This window comes from Dasypus novemcinctus, chromosome 3 (genome assembly GCF_030445035.2).
Source record: "Dasypus novemcinctus isolate mDasNov1 chromosome 3, mDasNov1.1.hap2, whole genome shotgun sequence".
In the NCBI taxonomy this organism is placed as follows: domain Eukaryota; kingdom Metazoa; phylum Chordata; class Mammalia; order Cingulata; family Dasypodidae; genus Dasypus; species Dasypus novemcinctus.
This window is the reverse complement of record NC_080675.1, coordinates 155,472,774-155,493,168: the sequence shown is the minus strand read 5'-3', so window position 1 is coordinate 155,493,168 and position 20,395 is coordinate 155,472,774.

Genomic DNA, 20,395 nt, shown 5'->3' with positions numbered 1-20,395 from the left:
TTCCTGCTGCTGTACCCTATCTAAACCGTGCATAACACAAACTTCAATGTCAGTCTTCCTTACCCAGGACAACATTAGTAAGAGCACCCAATCCATACCCAAGACCTGGGGCAGTAACAGATTACTCTTTAAACTTAGTTGAATAACCGTGGCTCAGTTGCTTTACTTCTGTGAACTAAGCAGCATAGGCAGAGAGTTTTCTGATATGTGTTTTCTTTTATTCTTAGTGTTAGCTAGGCCTATCTCCTAACAGAACCCTGTCTATATCACCAAGCATATCTGTAAGCATTTGCCAACTCCCATCCCATATCTAAGCCTAGCATAACCCGAATCCCAAAGTCAATCTTAGCCCACTCTTTAAACTTAGTTCTATGCTGGTGTTCCTTGTGTTTTACTTTTAAGAACTATGAAGGAAAACACCTCTTTGATGTCTATGGGCTTCTCCTCTCTGTCACAATGTCTGTATATATGCCTGAATTACCAGAATGAGATGTAAGAATTTAAGTTACTTTCCATAGAAATGCAGTACTACTTGACAGTGGTGAGTTGTCTCCTCAAAGCAATCAGGCACTCTCCTGGATCCTCCTTCCCATTGAAATGTAATGTGTTTTACCATTATTCTTTCATACCACAGGGGATTTTTTGCCTGCTCCCTGTGGTCTCTTAACTACAGTCACATTGATCTCACTCTTCCCACTTAGTGCTAGGACTGAATCGCTAGTGCATCAGTTTCGGGAACAAAGCGAGTTACATATTGGTAAACTTCTAAGGCTTTTCCACCACTTTCACTAATACCTAAGCAGAAGCCTATTTTCACACAGAGAGAAAACTGTTCCTAGAGCCTAAAGCTCACCAGGTCCTAGACAATATTAGCTTGCTCTTTATTCCTAGGTGTATGAATGTGGCACATATGCTTTACTTCTGCAAACTAAGCAAGGTTTGCAGAGATTTCCCTGCTCTCTGCTTTCATTCACTTTTAGTGCCAGATTTGCTTATCCCTAAAACTAACCCTATCTCTATCCCCAAGTATGACTTGGGGCAGTAGCAGCTTACTCTTTAAACCTAGCTGAATGACCATGGCACATGTGCTTTACTTCTGTGAACTAAGCAAGGTGTGCAGAGATTTCCCTGCTATCTCCTTTCATTCACTTTTAGTGTCAGATTTGCCACTCCCTAAAACTAACCCTATCTCTAACTCCAAGTATGACCTGGGGAAGTATCAACTTACTCTTTAAAACTAGTTGAATGACCATGGCACATGTGCTTTACTTCTTTGGACTAAGCAACGTGTGCAGAGATTTCCCTGCTATCTGCATTCATTCACTTTTAGTGCCAGCTTTGCCTATCCCTAAAACTAACCCTATGTCTAACCCCAAGTATAGCCTTATCCAAATTCCTGCCACTGTACCCTATCTAAACCTAACATAACACGAACTCCAAAGTCAGTCTTCCTCACCCAGGATGACAATAGTAAGAGCACCCTAATCACGCCCAAGTCCTGGGGCAGTAACAGATTACTCTTTAAACTTAGATGAATGACTGTGGTTCATATGTTTTACTTCTGTGACCTAAGCAGCATCAGCAGAGAGTTTTCTGCTATGTGCTTTCTTTCACTCTTAGTGCCAGCTAGGCTGATCTTTAAGAGGAACCCTATCTATATCACCAAGCATATCCGTAAGCATTTGCCATCTCCCAGCCCATATCTAAGCATGGCATACCCGATCCCCAAAGTCAATCTTAGCCCACTGTTTAAACTTAGTTCTATGCTTGAGGTCCTTGTGTTTTACTTTTAATAACTATGAAGGAAACACACCCCTTTGCTGTCCATGGGCTTTTCCTCCCTGTCTCAATGTCAGTATATATGGCTAATATACCAGAATGAGAGGTAAGAATTTAAATTACTTCCCATAGGAATGCAGTACTCCTTGACTGCAATGCATTATCTTCTCAAAGCAATCAGGCATTTTCCTGGATCTTCGTTCCCTTTGAAATGTAATGTGTTTTAAAGTTATCTTTTCCTACCACTCGGGATTTTTTTCAGGATTTTTTCACCTGCTCCCTGTGGGCTCTTAACTACAGTCACATTAATCTCACTCTTCTCACTTAATGCTAGGACCGAATCGCTCGTGCATTAGTTTCGGGAACTAAGCAAGGTATGCATTTGGTAAACTGCGAAGGCTTTTCCACCACTTACACTGATACGTAAAAAGATGCCTCTTCTCATTCAGATAGAAAACTGTTCCTAGAGCCTAAGCCTCACCCAGGTCCTGGGACAATATTAGCTTGCTTTTTATTTCTAGGTGTATGACCATGGCACATATGCTTTACTTCTGCAAACTAAGCAAGGTGCGCAGAGATTTCCCTGCTATCTCCTTTCATTCACTTTTAGTGCCAGCTTTGCCTATCCCTAAAACTAACCCTATCTCTATTCCCAAGTATGACCTGGAGCAGTAGCAGCTAACTCTTTAAACCTAGTTGAATGAACATGGCACATGCGCTTTACTTCTGTGAACTAAGCAAGATGTGCAGAGATTTCCCTGCTATCTGCTTTCATTCACTTTTAGTGCCAACTTTGCCGTACTCCTTGAGCAATGCATTTTCTCCTCACACTAATCAGGTACTCTCTTGGATCCTTGTTCCTATTGAAATATCATGAGTTTTACAATAGAAAGTGCTCCCTTCATTTAAAGAGTGCAACAAGGTTTAAAGAGTAACCCGATACTGCCCCAGATCTTGGGTGTTGTTAGTGTGCTCTTAGTATTGTCTTCATGTGTGAGAAAGATTGACTTTGGAGTTCATGTTTTGGTAGGTTTGGTAGGGTAGAGTGACAGGGATGTGGATAAGGTTATACTTGGGGATAGAGATAAGGTTAGTTTTAGGGATAGGCATAGCTGGCACTAGAAGTGAATGAAAGCACATAGCAGGTAAATCTCTGCACATGTTGCTTAGTTTGCTGAAGTAAAGTGTATGTGCCATGGTCATACAACTAGGATTAAGGAGCAAGCTAATATTGTCTCAGATTTTAGTTGAGGCTTTCTCTCTAGATACAGCGTTCTCTCTCGGTAAGGAATATGCTTCTGTTTAGGTATCAGTGTAAGGGATGGAAAACCCTTAGCATTTTACCAAATGTTTACCAAGCTTAGTTCCTGAAACTAATGTACTTATGCATCAGTCGTAATTCTAAGTTTGAAGAGTGAGTTCAATGTGACTGTAGTTAAGAGCTCACAGGGAACAGGCAAAAAATCCTGTATTCTATGAAAGGACATTTAAACACATTACCTTTTAATGGGGATGAGGGACCAATAGAGTGCTTGATTGCTTTGAGGAGAAAATGCATTTGCTGAGAAGGTGTGCTGCATTCCTGTTGAAAGTAGTTTAATTACTTTCATCTCATTCTGGTATATCAGCCATATATAGACATTGTGAAAGTCAGAAAAGCCCATAGAAAGCAAAGTGTGCTTTCTTCATAATTATCAAAAATAAATTACAAATTAATTAATTATAGGACTAAGTTTAAAGAGTAACTCAGGATTAATTTTGGAGTTTGGTTTTTTTCTAGGCTTAGATATGGGCTGGGGACAGGAATATGGATATGGATATGCTTGGTGATATAGATACCGTTACTTTTAGAGATAGGCATAGCTGTCCCAAAAAGTAAATGAAAGTACATAACAGGGACATCTCTGCCTAAGCTGCTTAGTTCTCAGAAGTACAGCACATGTGCCATGGTCATTCAACTAAGATTAAAGAGTAAGCTAATATTTCCCCAGGTCTTGGGGAGTTTAGGGTCCAGATACTATTGTCTCTCTGTGTGAGGAAGATTAATTCTGGAATTCATGTTATGCTAGTCTTAGATATGGTAGAGTGACCGGGATACAGTTATGGAAATACTTGGCGATTAAGATAAGATTACTTTTAGGGATAGGTATAGCTGGCACTACAAGTGTATGAAAGCACATAGCAAGGAAATCTCTGCATATGTTGCTTAGTTTACAGAAGTAAAGCATATGTGCCATGGTCATACAACTAAGATTAAATCACAACCTAATATTCCCCCAGGTCTTGGGTGAGGCTTAGGTTCTATATACAGTTGTCTCTCTTGGTTAAGAATGGGCTTCTGCTTAGATGTCAGAGTAAGTGGTGGAAAACCCTTAGCAGTTACCAAATGTGTACCCTGCTTAGTTCTGGAAAGGAAACACAAGTTACTCAATCATAGAACTAAGTTTAAATAGTATGTTAAGCACGATTTTGAGTTCGTGTCATGCTAGTGTCAGGAATGTGGATATGGATATGCTTAGGAGTATAGATTAGGTTAGTAATAGGGCTAGGCTGAGCTGGCAGTATAATTGAAAGAAAGCACATAGAAGGAAAATCTCTGCATAAGCTTCTTAGTTCACAGAAATAAAGCATATGTACCACTGTCATAGAACTAAGATAAAAGAGTGAGCTAATATTATCCCAGGATGTGGGTTAGGCTTAGGGTCTAAATCCAGCTAGGTTTCTTTCTAGGTGCAGATTAGGCTTCTCTTTAAGTGTCATTGTAAGTGATAGAAAACCCTTAGCAGTTAACCAAATGTGTACATTCCTTCATTCCCAAACCTCATGCCCTAGCAATTCAGTCCTAGCACTAAGTTTGAAGTGTGAGTTCAATATGATTGTAGTTAAGAACCTACATGTATCAGGCAAAAAATCTCATGTACTACAAAAAAGGCAATGTGAAAACACATTACATTTCAATGTGGTAGAGGTTCCAGTATCATGCCAGTTTCCTTCAAAGAGAAAACACACTGCTGTCAATGAGACATGTTTCCTGATTCCTATTGAAAATAAGTTAATTACATGCAACTCATTCTGATATCTCAGTCATATACACACAAGTTGTGTAAGTGAGGAAAAGCCCATGGATGGCAAAGTGTGAGTACTGCATAGTTCTCAAAAGTAAAGCACAAGGTACTTGAGCATAGAACTAAGTTCAAAGAGTGAGCTAAGCTTGAATTTAGATTCCTGATATGGTAGGCTTTGTTATGGGTGAGGGGCAGGGATATGGGTATGGATATGCTTAGGGATAGAAGTACAGTTAGTTTTAGGAATAGGCTTAGCTGGCACTATAAGTGAATGAAAGCACATAGCAGGGACGTCTCTGCATATGCTGCTTAGTTCACAGAAGTAAAGCATATGTACCATTCTCATACAACTAAGATTAAAGAACCAGCTAATATTGCCCCAGGATTTGGGTTAGGCTTAGGGTCCAGATTAGGTTAGGTTTCTCTCTAGATGAAGAATGGACTTCGTTTTAGGTGTCAGTGTAAGTGAGAGAAAATCCTTAGCAGTTAACCAAATGTGTACCATGCTTAGTTCCCAAAAGTAATGCCCTTGCGACTCAGTCCTAGAACTAAGTTTTAAGAGTGAGTTCAATAGAATTTTAGTTAAGATCCTACACCTAGCAGGCAAACAAACCCCGTGTATTACAAAAAGACAATGTGAAAACACATTACAATCAATGTGGACGATGTTCAAGTATCATTCCAGATTGCTTCAAAGGGAAAACACATTGCTGTCAATGAGACATGTTTCCTGCATTCCTATTGAAAATAAGTTAATTACTTACAACTCATTCTGGTATATCAGTCATATATACACAAGTTTTGTAAGTGAGTAAATGCACATAGATGGCAAAGAAGTGTGAGTACTGCATGGTTCTCAAAAGTAAGTCATAAGTAACTCGAGCATAGAACTAAGCTTAATGAGTGAGCCCTCGTTGACTTTTGGGTTCGTGTTATGCTGTGCTTAGGTATGGGTTAGGGACAGGGATATGGATATGGATATGCTTAGGATAGTTTTACAGAGAGGGTTAGCTGGCACTGTAAGTGAAAGAAAGCACGTAGCAGGCAAATCTGTGCATATCCTGTTTAGTTCATAGAAGTAAAGCATATACACACTGTCATAGAACTATGACTTAAACTAAGTCATAGAACTATGACTTAAAGTGTGAGATAATATTGACCACAGGGTTTGCATTAGGCTTAGGGTTTTTGTTCTGGTCAGGTTTCTCTCTATGTGAAGAATAGGCTTCTGTTTAAGTTTTAGTGTAAGTGATAGAAAGCCCTTATCTGTTAATGAAATGTGTACATATCTTAGTTCACAAAACTAATGCACATGCTATTTTGTCCTAGCACTAAGTTTACAGTGTGAGTTTTTTATGAGTGTAGTTAATAAGCCCACACATAGCTGGCAGTAAAACCCTTGTATTACAAACAGGACAATATTATAACTCATTACTTTTTAATGTGGATGTGATTCAAGCTTCATGCCTCATTCCTTCTATTAGAAAACCTATTTCTGTCAATTAAACATGTTTCTTGCTTTCCTATTGAAAGTAAGTTAATTTCTCATTGTGGTAACTCAGTCTTAGGTACACAAGTTGTGTAAGTGAGAAAAAGTATATAGAAGGTATAGAATTGTGTGTAGTATAGAGTTATCCAAACGAAAGTACAAGTGACTCGAGCATAGAATTAAATTTATAGAGTGAGCTTATATTGACGTTTTGGTTAATGTTATGTTAGGGTTAGATTTTAGGTTAGGTATAGGGATAGTGTTAGGGTTAGAGTTAGGGTTAGTGTTAGGGTATGCTTACCATTCAGTATAAGTGAAAGAAAGCACATAGCAGACAATGAAGTGTCTATGCTGCTTAATTCACAATAGTAAAGTACATGTATCTGTGTATAGAACTAAGTATAAGAGTGAGCTAATAAGACTATGGGGGGCAGCGGACTTGGCCCAGTGGTTAGGGCATCCATCTACCATATGGGAGGTCCACGGTTCAAACCCCGGGCCTCCTTGATCCATGTGGAGCTGGCCCATGTGCAGTGTGGATCCACACAAGGGGTGCCGTGTGACACAGGGGTGTCCCCCATGTAGGGGAACTCCACATACAAGGCATGCGCCCTGTACGGAGAGCCGCCCAGTGCAAAAGAAAGTGCAGACTGCCCAGGAATGGTGCTGCACACACAGAGAGCTCACACAACAAAATGACACAACAAAAAGAAACATAGATTCCCATGCTGCTGACAACAACAGAAGCAGACAAAGAAGAGGAAACAAATAGACATAGAGAACAGACAACCAGAATGGGGGGGGGGGGGGAATAATAAATAAATAAATAAATAAATAAATAAATAAATCTTTTAAAAAATAAGACTATTGGGTTAATGTTATGTTAGGTTTAGACTTAGAGTTAGGGAAAGCATTAGGGATAGGGATAGGGATAGGGTTAGAGCTATGTTTAGTTTAAGGATAGCCTTGGCTTTCACTGTAAGTGAAAGAAAGCACATATAAGGCAAATAAATATATATGTTGCTTACTTCACAATAGTAAATCACATATACCTTTGTCTTAGAAGTAAGTATAAAGAGTGTTCTAATATTGACTACAGGGATTGGGTTAGGCTTAGGGTTAGAAATCCAGTTAGGTTTCTCTCTAAGTGAAGAATAGGCCTCAGTTTAGCTTTTAGTGTAAGTGACAGAAAGCCCTTAGCAGTTAACGCAACATGTACGTTGCTTTGTTTGCAAAGACCATGCTACTATGCCCTAGGTCTAAGTTTAAAGAGTGAGTTCATTATGATTATAGTTAAGAGCCTACACAAAGCAGGCAATAAAAACCATGTACTATGAAAAGGACAATATTAAAACACATTACTTTTGAATGTAGATGAGATGCATCGTGCCTCATTGCCTAAGAGATAACCCATTGCTGTCAATGAGACATGTTTCCTACATCCATATTGAAATAAGGAAATTTTGTACATGTCATTGTGGTATCTCAGTCATGTATGCACAAGTTGTGTAAGTGAGAAAAGCACATAGATGGCAAAGAAGTGTATAGTTCTCAAAAGTAATGCACAATTGACTTGAGCATAGAACTAAGTTTAAATAGTGAGCTAATATTGACTTTTGGGTTACTGTTATATTAGAGTTAGACTTAAGGTTAGGGATGGAGTTAAGGATAGGGCTAGGGTTTGGGTTAGAGTTAGGGTTAGTAGTAAGGATATTCTTACCTTTCACTATGAGTCAAAGAAAGCACATAGCAGGCAACGAAGTGTATATGCTGTTTAATTCACAATAGTAAAGCATATGTAACTCTGTCATAGAATTAAGTTTAAACTAAGCTCATATAGACAGTTGGGTTAATGTTATGTTAGGGTTAGACATAGGGTTAGGGAGGGTTAGGGATTGGTATAAGTTTAGAGTTAGAGCCAGGGTTAGTTTTGGGGATAGGCTTAGTTTTCACTGCATGTGAAGGAAAGCACATAGCATGCAAATAAGTGTATATACAGCTTCTAAACAGTAGTAAAGCATATGTACCATTGTCATAGAACTAAGCGTAAAGAGTGACATTATATTGACCACATGGATTGGGTTAGGCTCAGGATTTGAGGTCTGGTTCAGTTTCTCTCTATGTGCAGGAGAGGCTTCTGTTTATGTTTTCCTGTAAGTGATAGCCCTTAGCAGTTAATCAAATATGTACGTTGCTTAGTTCACAAAACTAGTGCACATGCTATTCTGCCCTAGCACTAATTTTGAAGAGTGAGTTCATTATGTGTGTAGGTAAGAGTCTAAACACAGCAGGCAAATAAAACCCGTGTATTAAGAAAAGGACAACATTAAAACACATTACTTTTGAATCGTGGATAAGATGCAAGCATGGTACTTCATTGCTTCTAAGAGAAAACAGTCTTCTATAAATAAGGTATGTTTCCTGCATTCCTATGGAAAGTAAGTTGATTACTTATGTCTCACTGTGGCAGCTCAGTCATATATACACAAGTTGTGTAAGTGAGAAAAAGCACATAGACGGCAAAGAAGTGTGCATCCTGCATAGTTCTCAAAAGTAAAGCCCAAGTTACTCGAGCACAGAAGTAAGTTTAGAGAGTGAGCTAATATTGACTTTTGGGTTAGTGGTATGTTAGGGTTAGATTTCAGGTTAGGGACAGTATTAAGGATGGGATAGGGTTTGGGTTAGAGTTAGGGTTAGTTTTAGAGACAGGCTTAGCTTTCGGTAATTGAAAAAAATGCACAAAGCCAGCAATGAAGTGTATTATGTTACTTAGTTCACAATAGTAAAGCCTATGTACCTTTGTCATGAAACTAAGTTTAAAGAGTGAACTAACATTGACCACAGGTATTGGGTTAAGCTTAGGGTTAGAGATCTGATTGGATTTTACTCTAGGTAAAGAATAGTTTTCAGTACAGGATTTAATGTAAGAGATAGAAAGCACTTAGCAGTTACACAAATGTGTGTCTTGCTTAGTTTGCAAAACTAATGCACCTGCTATTCTGTCCTAGCACTAAGTTTAAAGAGTGAGTTCATTATGACTGTAGTTAAGAGTCTACACATAGCAGGCAAAAAAACCCCTGTGTATTGCAAAAAGGACAATGTTAAAACACGTGACTCTTGAATGTGGACAAGATGCAAGCATCACGTGTCATTGCTTCTAAGAGAAAACCCATTGTGGTCAATGAGACATGTTTCCTGCATCCATATTGAAAGTAAGTTAATATCTTTGATGTCATTGTGGTAGTTCGATCATATATACACGTGCTGAATAAGTGAAAAAAAGCATGTAGACTGCAATGCAGTGTGTGTGCTGCATAATTCTCAAAGGTAAAACACATGTTTTTCATTCATAGAAATAAGTTTAGTGTGTAATCTAATATTGACTTTTGGGTTAGTGTAATCTTAGGGTTAGGTTTAGGGTTAGGGACAGGGTGAAGATTAGGGATAAGGTTAGGATTAGAGTTAGGGTGAGTGTTAGGGATAGGCTTAGCTTTCACTGTAAGTGGAAGAAAGCACTTAGCAGGCAGTGTAGTGTATATGCTGCTTAGTTAACAATAGTAAAGATAAGTACATCTGCCATAGATCTAAGTTTAAGGAGAGAGCTAATATAGGCTTTGGGTTAATGATATGTTAGGGTTAGACTTAGGGTTAGGGATAGGATTAGAGATAGGGATAGGGTTAGGATTTCAGTGTAAGTGAAAGAAAGCACATAGCAGGCAGTGTAGTGTATATGCTGCTTAGTTAACAATAGTAAAGATAAGTACATCTGCCATAGATCTAAGTTTAAGGAGAGAGCTAATATAGGCTTTGGGTTAATGATATGTTAGGGTTAGACTTAGGGTTAGGGATAGGATTAGAGATAGGGATAGGGTTAGGATTTCAGTGTAAGTGAAAGAAAGCACATAGCAGGCAAATAAGTGTATATGCTGCTTGGTTCATATTAGTAAAGCATAAGTACCTCTGTCATAGAACTAAGTTTAATGAGTGAGCTAATATTGTCCTTTCAATTAACGTTATGTTAAGGTTAGACTTAAGGTTAGGGACAGGGTCGGTATAGGGATAGAGTTAGGGTGAGAGTGAGGTCTAGTGTTAGGCATAGGCTTAGCTTTCACTAAGTGAGAAATCACAAAGCAGATGAAGTGTATATGCTGCTTAGTTCACAATAGTAAATCATATGTACCTCTGTCATAGAACCATGTTTAAAGAGTGAGCTAATATAGACTTTTGGGTTAGTGTTTTGTTATGGTTAAACTTAGGGTTAGGGACAGGTTTAGGGATAGGGATAGGGTTAATGTTAGGTTTAGGGTTAGAGTTAGGGTTAGTGTTAGGGATCAGCTTAGTTTTCACTGTAAATGAAAGGAAGCACATAGCCGTGAAATAAGTGTATATGCTGTTTAGTTCACAGTAGCAAAGCATAGAACTCTGTTTAAAGAGTGATCTAATATACACTTTTGGGTTAGTGTTATGTTAGGGTTAGACAGGGTGAGAGATAGTGTTAGGGATAGGAATAGCATTAGGGTGAGAGGGTTAGTGTTAGGGATAGGATTAGCTTTCACTAAGTGAAAAAATGCACAAGGCAGGCAATGAAGTATATATGCTGCTTAATTCACAATATGTACCTTTGTAATAGAAGTAAATTTAAAGAACGAGCTAATATTGACCACAGGGATTGGGTTAGGCTTAGGGTTAGAGTTCTATTTAGTTTTCACTCTAAGTGAAGAATAGGGTTCTGTTTAGGTATTGGTGTAAATGATAACACTGAGCAGTTAATCAAATGTGTACCCTTCTTAGTTCACAAAATGAATCCACATGCTATTCTGTTCCAGCACTAAGTTTAAAGAGTGAGTTCATTATAAGTGTAGTTAAGAGCCTACACATAGCAGAAAAAAACCTGTGTATTTCAAAATGAACAATGTTAAAAGACATTACTTTTGAATGTGGATGAGATGCAAGCATTGTGCCTCATAGATTCTAAGAGATAACCCATTGCTGTCAGTGAGATATGTTTCCTGCAACCATATTGATTAAGTTAACTTTTTACATGTCATTGAGGTAGCTCAGTCATATATACGCATGTTGTATAAGTGAATAAAAGCACATAGATGGCAAAGAAGTGTGTGTACTGCATAGCACACATGTTATTTGAGCACAGAACTAAGTTTAAAGAGTGAGCTAATATAAACTTTCAGGTTAGTGCTATGTTAAGGTGAGACTTGGGGTTTGGGACAGGGTTAGGGATAAAGATAGGCTTAAGGTGAGTGTTAGGGTCAGTGTTAGGGATAGGCTTAGCTTTCACTGTAAGTGAAAGAAAGCACATAGCAGGCAACAAAGTGTATATGCTGCTTAGTTCAGAATAGTAAAGCATGTGTACCTTTGTCATAGAACTAAGCTTAAAGAATTAGTAAATATTGAACACAGGGTTAGGTTAGGCTTAGGGTTAGAGATCTGGTTGGGTTTCTCTCTAAGTGAAGAATAGTGTTCTGTTTAGGTTTTAGAGTAAGTGATAGAAAGCTCTTAGCAGTTAGTCAATTGTGTACCCTGCTTAGTTCGTAAAACTAATGCACATGCTATTCTGTCCTAACTTAATAATTAGAAATAAAAGGAGAAAGAAAGGATGTAGGCACTGAGGAAGAAATTGAAGAAATTGCTTTGTCACTGTACATACGCAGCATGAAAGGCAAAACGTCAAAACAAACCTTTTTCATTTTTTGATACCCCAATTTATTTTTACTTTATTTATTTTCCTAAATTAGTATGTATTCTATATCTAACCTTTAAACCCATCACTATCTTCCATTTTACTATTAATGGAACCTGGCAATATATTAGACTTCATTTTTAGGAAGTTTTGGACCACATGTGCCCATACCACATCTATGATAGGGCAGGAACACTGGTGTGGGGTGTTATTGATAGAGGGTACATGGTTGGGAGTGAGTTCTTCAGGGCATGTATACAGGGTACATAAAAGTGTTTGGATATTTTCATAGTGGTTAGAGTTAAAAATGTAAACTGAGGGAGTGCTGAGTTCCTAGTCAGGGGAGCTGTATCACATTTCCCAATTGAACAGGAACAATCTCCCAAGTGCAATGGCAAAGACCAATAAAGAATGATGGTCCAACAATGAGCCCTTGATACTGATGACTATGCTTATGAGCCCGTGTGCCTGAAATATGAACAAGGCCTAGAGCTGCAGGGTGCCTAAGTGTTACCTCGCAAGAGCCTCCATGTTGCTTCAATGTGGCCACTCTCTAAGTCAAACTCGACATGTAAATGTATTACCTTCCCCCCAGCATGGGACATGACTCCTGGGAATGAGTCTCCCTGGCACTGAGGAACTACTACCAAGTATCAGCTGATGATGTAACTAGAAAAAGACCTTGAATAAAAGGGTCAACTCAGACCAGCAGAATATCTCAGCCTACATGTAATATCAGGTGTTAAAAACTGCTTTTTGACCTTGAATGAAAGGGGGAAATGGAAAGAACAAATGAGTTTACAGTGTTATGAGTCTCCAAAAAAGAGTTGGGAGGTCATCAGAGGGGTCATGCTTATGCACACCTCAGCAGGATCTCTGAGACAGACAAAGTAGATACAACCCCAGGTACTGGTTCTCCTGAGGACTACAGAGACCCACAGGTTCTGTGGTCATGACAGATGGCTCTGGAGTTCAGTGCCATGTCAGTTGGCCCTACTTTGGAGTTTGTGTTCCTGAATGTGATGGAGTTTGACTCAGATGTGACCTTTCTACACGTGTCTCTTCTGTTACTTTTACCAGACATGTGGTTGGCACTGGGGTTGGTGTATACTCAGGAAACCTGAATCTCTGGACTGTCCATGTGACAACCTGACCCTGAGCTTCAACAGACTTGCAACTCCTACCCTCTGGTTTATTAGACTTACTCCAGCCAGCTAACAGGGAGGCAAAGAAGGTTAACCATGACACCAGGGAGCCTAGAATGCCTACAACTGCAAGCAGGAGAATTGCACCCATCATCCATGTGGAATCTAAGCCCCTTTCTGTATAAAGGTGGAGTGGACATAACCATCTCAGGGTCTACAGGATGGAGGCATAGAGTATGGATTAGAGTGCACTTACTGATATTCTACTATGGATCTATTGTGATTAGTAATGGAAGAAATTGTAGCATTGATATGGAGAAAGTGGTCATGGTAGCTGCTGAGGGTAGAGAGAGGGAAGAAGAGATGTGATGTGGAGTCATTTTTGGGACTTGGAGTTGTCCTAAATGATATTGCAGGGACAGATGTTGGACATTATATATCCTGCCATATCCCACTGAAGGTATTGTGGGAAAGTGTAAACTACAATGTAAACTCTTATACATGAGGTGCAGCAGTGCTCCAAAATGAATTCACCAAATGAAATGAATGTGCCACAATGATGAAAGATGTCGCTGATGTGGGAGGGGGTGTGGGGTATGGGGTATATGGGAACCTCTTCTTTTTTGTAATTTAACATTTTTGTCATCGGTGTATCTTCAAAAAGTACAATTAAACATTTAAAAAGTACAATTAAACATTTAAAAGTAAATTAAACATTTTAAACAAATAAAAATAGCTACAGCTCTGAAAGTAAGAGCAAAAACCCACCACTAGGTGGTGCTGTTGGATAGGAATTCTTCCATTCTGAAAATTCCTGGAGGAACATGGAATTGGCTTTTTAATGTAGGAAGAGGGACTGGGACTCTTCAAGAAAGGGGCTGTGTGGGCCTCTGTAGGGTGGCTGCCTGAGCCTTATTTGTGAATGTTGTGAGACCCTCTCTTGTGCAGATAGGTTACGTGGACACACCATTGCTGGTAGTAAGAGTCTTGGTTGATCCAGGCTGCCAGGGAATTGCATCATGTCCATCTTTTTAAGTAAAACCTGGCCTGGTGAATTGTTTGCCTGATGGCATCTGTCTTGGCTACCTGTCAGCTCTGGAGAGGCATCTTTCCCCACTTTTGTGTGTAAATACAAGAGGGGCTCAGAGAGTTTCATGTTAAATATCAAGTACCTCCCATTCTCTGTCTTTTTTTTTTTTTTCTGTGATGCGATGGGACACTCAGACCCATTATTATTTACTTGTTTTGTTTATTTTATTTATTTCTCTTCCCTTTCCTCCCGCCCCAGTTGTCTGTTCTCTGTGTCCATTTGATGTGTGTTCTTCTTTTTGTCTGCTTCTGTTGTCAGTGGCATGGGATCTGTGTTTCTTTTTGTTGCACCATCTTGCTGCGTCAGCTCTCCATGTGTGTGGCACCATTCTTGAGCAGGCTGCACTTTCTTTCACTCTGGGCAGCTCTCCTTACATGGCCCACTCCTTGTGCATGAGGCTCCCCTACGTGGGGGGCACCCCTGCATGGCACGGCACTCCTTGTGCACACCAGCACTGTGCATTGGCCAGCTCCACATGGGTAAAGGAGGCCCATGTGGTAGATGAATGCCCTATCCACAGGGCCAAGTCTGCTTCCCCAGACCCATTATTATTTGTACTAAAGTGTCCGGCTTTTCTCCTGTGCCCACCCATTATTTTCACCGATTAATGACCTTCTTTATAATTTCCAGTTCTTGGTGACCAAAACCAAAGCTTGCTTAAATATTTGGGGACAGGACTTTTTGTGGAAATAATTTATGTTCACTTGAATAAATATGTACAAGTGGGGTCACAGGACCATTTGTTAAGTGTATGATTTACAGGGTATGAGGCTTCCATTATCTTCAAACTGAGTGTATTGTTTTGTTTTGCATTGTCCTGGGTAATAAATAAAAAATAAACAAAACTAAACACACGTTGCTCAGTCATAGGACTAATTGTAACCAATTATTCCTATTGATTGTAGTGAAAATCATCTACCTCATAGCAGGCAATTCAGCATGCATATTGTCAAGATTTCAAAGCTAAACACCTTAGATTCTTTCCAATCACCAGCTGAGTAGGCACAACCTCAGGTACTGGTATTACTGACAGCTACAGAGACACACAAGTTCTACAGTCATGACAGATGGCTCTGCAGTTCAGGGCCCTCTCAATGGCTTCTACTCTGGAATTTGTGCTCCTAGGGGTTATGGAGACCTAGATGAGACCTTTCTGCACTTGTCTCTTCTGTCACTTTACTGAGCCTGCTGTTTCCACTGGGGTTGGTGTATATCTAGGAGACTTTAATCTCTGGACTGGCCACATGCCATCTAGACCCTTAGCCTCAACAGATTTGCAACTCCTAATCTCTGGTTCATTGGACTTACCAAGGTCTGCTAATAGGGTGGCAAAATTTATCCACCACCACATCAGAGAGTCGAGAGTGTCTGCATCTTCTGGTAGATGAAGCACATCCATCAGCCTTATGGGATCTAAGTTCCCTCTTGATTTAGAGGTGGAGTGGACATCACGATCCCTGTGTCTTCAGGATGGAGGAATAAAATGTATATTAGCATGGACTTACTATTATTCTAATACAGTACTATTGTGACTCTAGCAATCAAGAAATTGTATCACTGATGTGGAGACAACAGTCACAGGATTTGCTGAGTGCAGGAGAGGGGAAAAGAACTGTGACATGGGGTCATTTTGGGGACTTGGAGGTGTCCTGAATGATATTGCAGAGACAGATGCAGGACATTATATATCCTGCCATAGCCATCTGTGTTGTGTAGCAGAGCTCCAAAATATATTCACCCAATGCATTGAATATGCCACAATGATGAAAGATGTTGTTGATGTTGGAGGATTTGGAGGGTCGGGTTTGGGGTTATAGGGGAGCCTCATACTATTTAATGTAACATTTTTCATGTGCTCTATATATCTTTAAAAGTAAAGACAATGAATTTCACTACTGATGGCTCCTGGAGACACACAGATTCTATGGTCACGTCATATGCTTCTGGATTCAGGCCCTTCCAATGGGCCCTTTGGAATTTGTGTTCCTGTGTGTGATGGAGTTGGACTCAGATGTTACCTTTCTACACATGCCTCTTCTGTCACTTTTACTGAATCTGAGGTTGGTGCTGGAGTTGCTGTATACTCAGGAGACATGAATCTCTACACTGGCCAAATGGTTCCTGGGCTCTGAGCCTCAGCAGCGTTTCAACTCCTAATCTCTGGTTTGTTGGACTTACCCAGGTCAGTTAACAGGGAAGTGAAGACTGTCAAACACCATACCCTGCAATCAAGAATGCTTACAGTTGCAAGTAGGAGAATTGCATCCAAACACCATGTGGGATATAAGCCTACTCTCAATTTAGAGGTGGAGGGGACATCAACATCCCAGCATCCACAGAATGGAGGAATAAAATATGTATTAGAATGGACTCACTGGTATTCTACTATAGAATGATTGTGTCTAGCAATGTAAGATATTGTAGCATTGAGGTGGAGAAAGTGACCACTGTAGTTGCTGAGGGCAGGTAGAGGGAAAAAATGATGTGATGTGGAGGAATTTTCATGACTTGGAGTTGTCCTAAATGCTATTGCATGGACAGATGTTGGACTCTATATATCTTGCCATAGCCACTGAAAGTATTGTGGGAGAGTGTAAAGTACAATGTAAATCATTATCCATGAAGTTTAACTGTGCTCAAAAATGTATTCACCAATCCAATGAATGTGCCACAATTATGAAAGAGGTTGTTGAGTGGGAAGAATAGGGGGTGGGGTATATGTGAACCTCTTGTATTTTTAATGTAACATTTTCTGTGATCTATGTATCTTCAAAAAATACAATAAAATTTTTAAATAAAAAAGCAAAAAAGTAAAAATAAAAATGAACAACTACAGCTCTGAAAGTGAGAACAGAAAGTCACTGCTAGGTGATGCTGTTGGATAAGAATTCTTCCATACTCAAAATTCCTGGAGGAGCAGGGATTGGCCTTTTGATGTTGGAGTTGGGGCAGGGACCTTTCAGGTATGCGGCTTCATAGGGCTCCTGTAGGGTGACTGCCTGGGCCTTACTTGTGGCTGTTGTGAGATCCTCTCTCCTGCTGATAGGTAACCTGGACAAAGCATTGGTGGTAGTAAGGGTCTTAGTTGAGCCAGGGTGCCAGGGAATTAAGAGGACTTTCTGGGTAAAAAAATTCCAGGACTGTGTCAAAGGGACCTAGGACTGGAGATGCACTCCAGATCTCTTCTTTGGCATTGCTCAAAGAAGTGCTCTGTCCATTGCATCATCTTCATCTTCCTAAGTAAAACCTAGCCTTATGAATTCTTTGCCTGATGGTATGTGCCTCGGCTACCTGTCAGCTCTGGAGAGGCCTCTCTCCTTACTTTTTTGTTTAAGTAGATTAGGGGCTCAAAGACTTTCATTTTAATAATCAATTACCTCCCTTTCTCTTTTTATTCTGTGATGACATGGGCCACTCAGACCCCATATTATTTGTATTAATGCATCGGCCTTTTCTCCTCTTTCCACTCATTTTTTTCACCTGTTAATGCCCTTTTTTATTTTTTTCCAGTTTTTGGTGTCAAAACCCAAAGCTGCTTAAACATTTGGGGCAAGATTATTTGTGGGAATAATTTCTGTTCACTTGAGTAAATATGTACAATTGGGGTTACAGGACCTTCTGTTAAGCATGGGATTTACAAGACATGAAACTGCCATTATCTTCTAAACTGGTTGTATTTTGTTGTCCTGCATTGTCACAAGTAATAAATTTGAATGACTAAAAGAAATAAAACTAAACTAAGCACATGTTGCTCAGTCATAGGACTAATTGGAATCATTTAATTCCTATTGGCTGTAGTGAAAAGCTACCCCATAATGGGCAATTCAACATGTATATTGTCAAGATTTCAAAACTAAACACTTTAGATTCTTTCCAATCACCAGGTGAGTAGATACAACTCCAGGTGCTGGTGCTCCTGAGGGCTACAGAGACACACAAGTTCTATAGTCATGGCAGATGACTCTGGAGTTCAGGGACTTGCCAGTGGGCCCTACTCTGGAATTGGTCTCCTGAGTGTGATGAAGTTGGACTTAGATGTGACCTTTCTGCACATTCTTCTTCTGTCACTTTTACTAACCTGCGGTTGGTGCTGGGATTGCTGTATACCGAGGAGACTTTAATCTTTAGACTGGCCATGTGCCATCTGGGGCCCTTAGCCTCAGCAAATTTGCAGTACTAAAATCTGGTTCATTGGACTTACTGAGTTCTGCTAACAGAGAGGTTAAGATATTCCACCACAACACCAGGGAGCCGAGAATGTTTACAACTTCCGGTAGATGAATCACACCCATTAAACATTTGGGATCTAAGCACCCTCTCGAGTTAGAGGTGGAGTGGACATCACAATCCCTGTGTCTTCAGGATGGAGGAATAAACTATATATTAGTGTGGACTTATTGTTATTCTACTATAGTATTATTGTGACTCTAGCAACCAAGAAATTGTATCATTGATGTGGAGACAGCAGTCACAGGATTTGCTGAGGGCAGGAGAGGGAAAAAGAGGTGTGATGTGGGGACATTTTTGGGACTTGGAGTTGTCCTGAATGATATTACAGAGACAGATGCAGGTTGTTATATATTCTGCCATAACTCATGAATGCACTGGGGGTGAGTGTCAACTACAATGTAGACTATAATCTGTGTGGTGTAGCAGATCTCTAAAATATGTCCACCAAATGCACTGAATGTGCCACAATGTTGAAAGAGGTTGTTGATGTGGGATGAGTGGGCTCATGGAGTGCGGTGTATAAGGCATTCTTGTATTTTTTAATGTATCACTTTTTGTGATCTATGTATCTTTAAAATAAGAGACAATTAACTTGTTCTCCCAAGGGCTATGGAGACACACAAGTTCTATGGTCATGGCTGATGGTTCTGGAGTTCAGTTTCTGTCATTGGGTCCTACTTTGGAATTTGTGTCCCTGAGTGTGATGGAGTCAGACTCAGGTGTGACCTCTCTACACATGTGTCTTCTGTCACTTTTACTGAACCTGTGGTTGGTGCTGGGTTTGCTATATACTCAGGAGACATGAATCTCTAGACTGAACATATATGCCAACTGGGCCCTGAGCCTCAGCAGAGGTGCAAGTCCTACTCTCCAGTTCGCTGGGCTTAGCCAGGTCAGCTAACAGGGAGGGGAGGATGGTGAACACCACACCAGGGACCCAAGAGTGTGTACAACTGCAAGCAGGAGAATCACATCAAAACACCATATGGGATCTTAGCCCACTTTCAATATAGAGTTGGATTGGACATCACTCTCCCAGGGTCCACAGGATAGAATAATAAAATATGGATTAGAATGGACATCTTGGTATTCTACTATAGAACTATTGTGTTTAGTAATGGAAGAAATTGTAGCATTGACATGGAGAAAGTGGCTATGGTAGTTGCTGAAGGCAAGTAGAGGGAAGAAGGGATGTGATGTGGGGGAATTTTCAGGACTTGGAGTTTCCTAAATGACCTTGCAGGGACAGATGTTGGACATATCATATCCTACCATAACCCACTGAATGTACTGTGGGAGAATGCAAACTACAATGTAAACGACTATCCATGTGGTACAGCGGTGCTCCAAAAGGTATTACCAATTGCAATGAATGTGCCACAATGATGAAAGAGGTTGTTGATGTGGCAGGAGAGGGCAGGGAGTGTGGGGTATATGGGAGCCTCTTCTATTTTTTAGCGTAACATTTTTTTGTGATCTATGGATCTTCAAAAAGTACAAAACTAAAGCACATGTTGCTCTTTCAGAGCACTAATTGTAAACCAGTTTGTTCATATTGATTGTAGTGAATAGCCACTCCATAGCAGACAATTAGCATGCATATTGTCAGGATTTCAAAACTAAAACATATAGGGTGGTGGACGTGGCCCAGTGGTTAGGGCGTCCGTCTACCACATGGGAGGTCCACAGTTCAAACCCCAGGTCTCCTCGACCTGTGTGGAGCTGGCCCATGTGCAGTGCTGATGCGCTCAAGGAGTGCCTTGCCATGCAGGGGGGCCCCACATAGGGGAGCCCCACACACAAGGAGTGCACCCCATAAGGAGAGCTGCCCAGTGTGAAAGACAGTGCAGCCTGCCCAGGAATGGTGCCGAACACATGGAGAGATGACACAACAAAAAG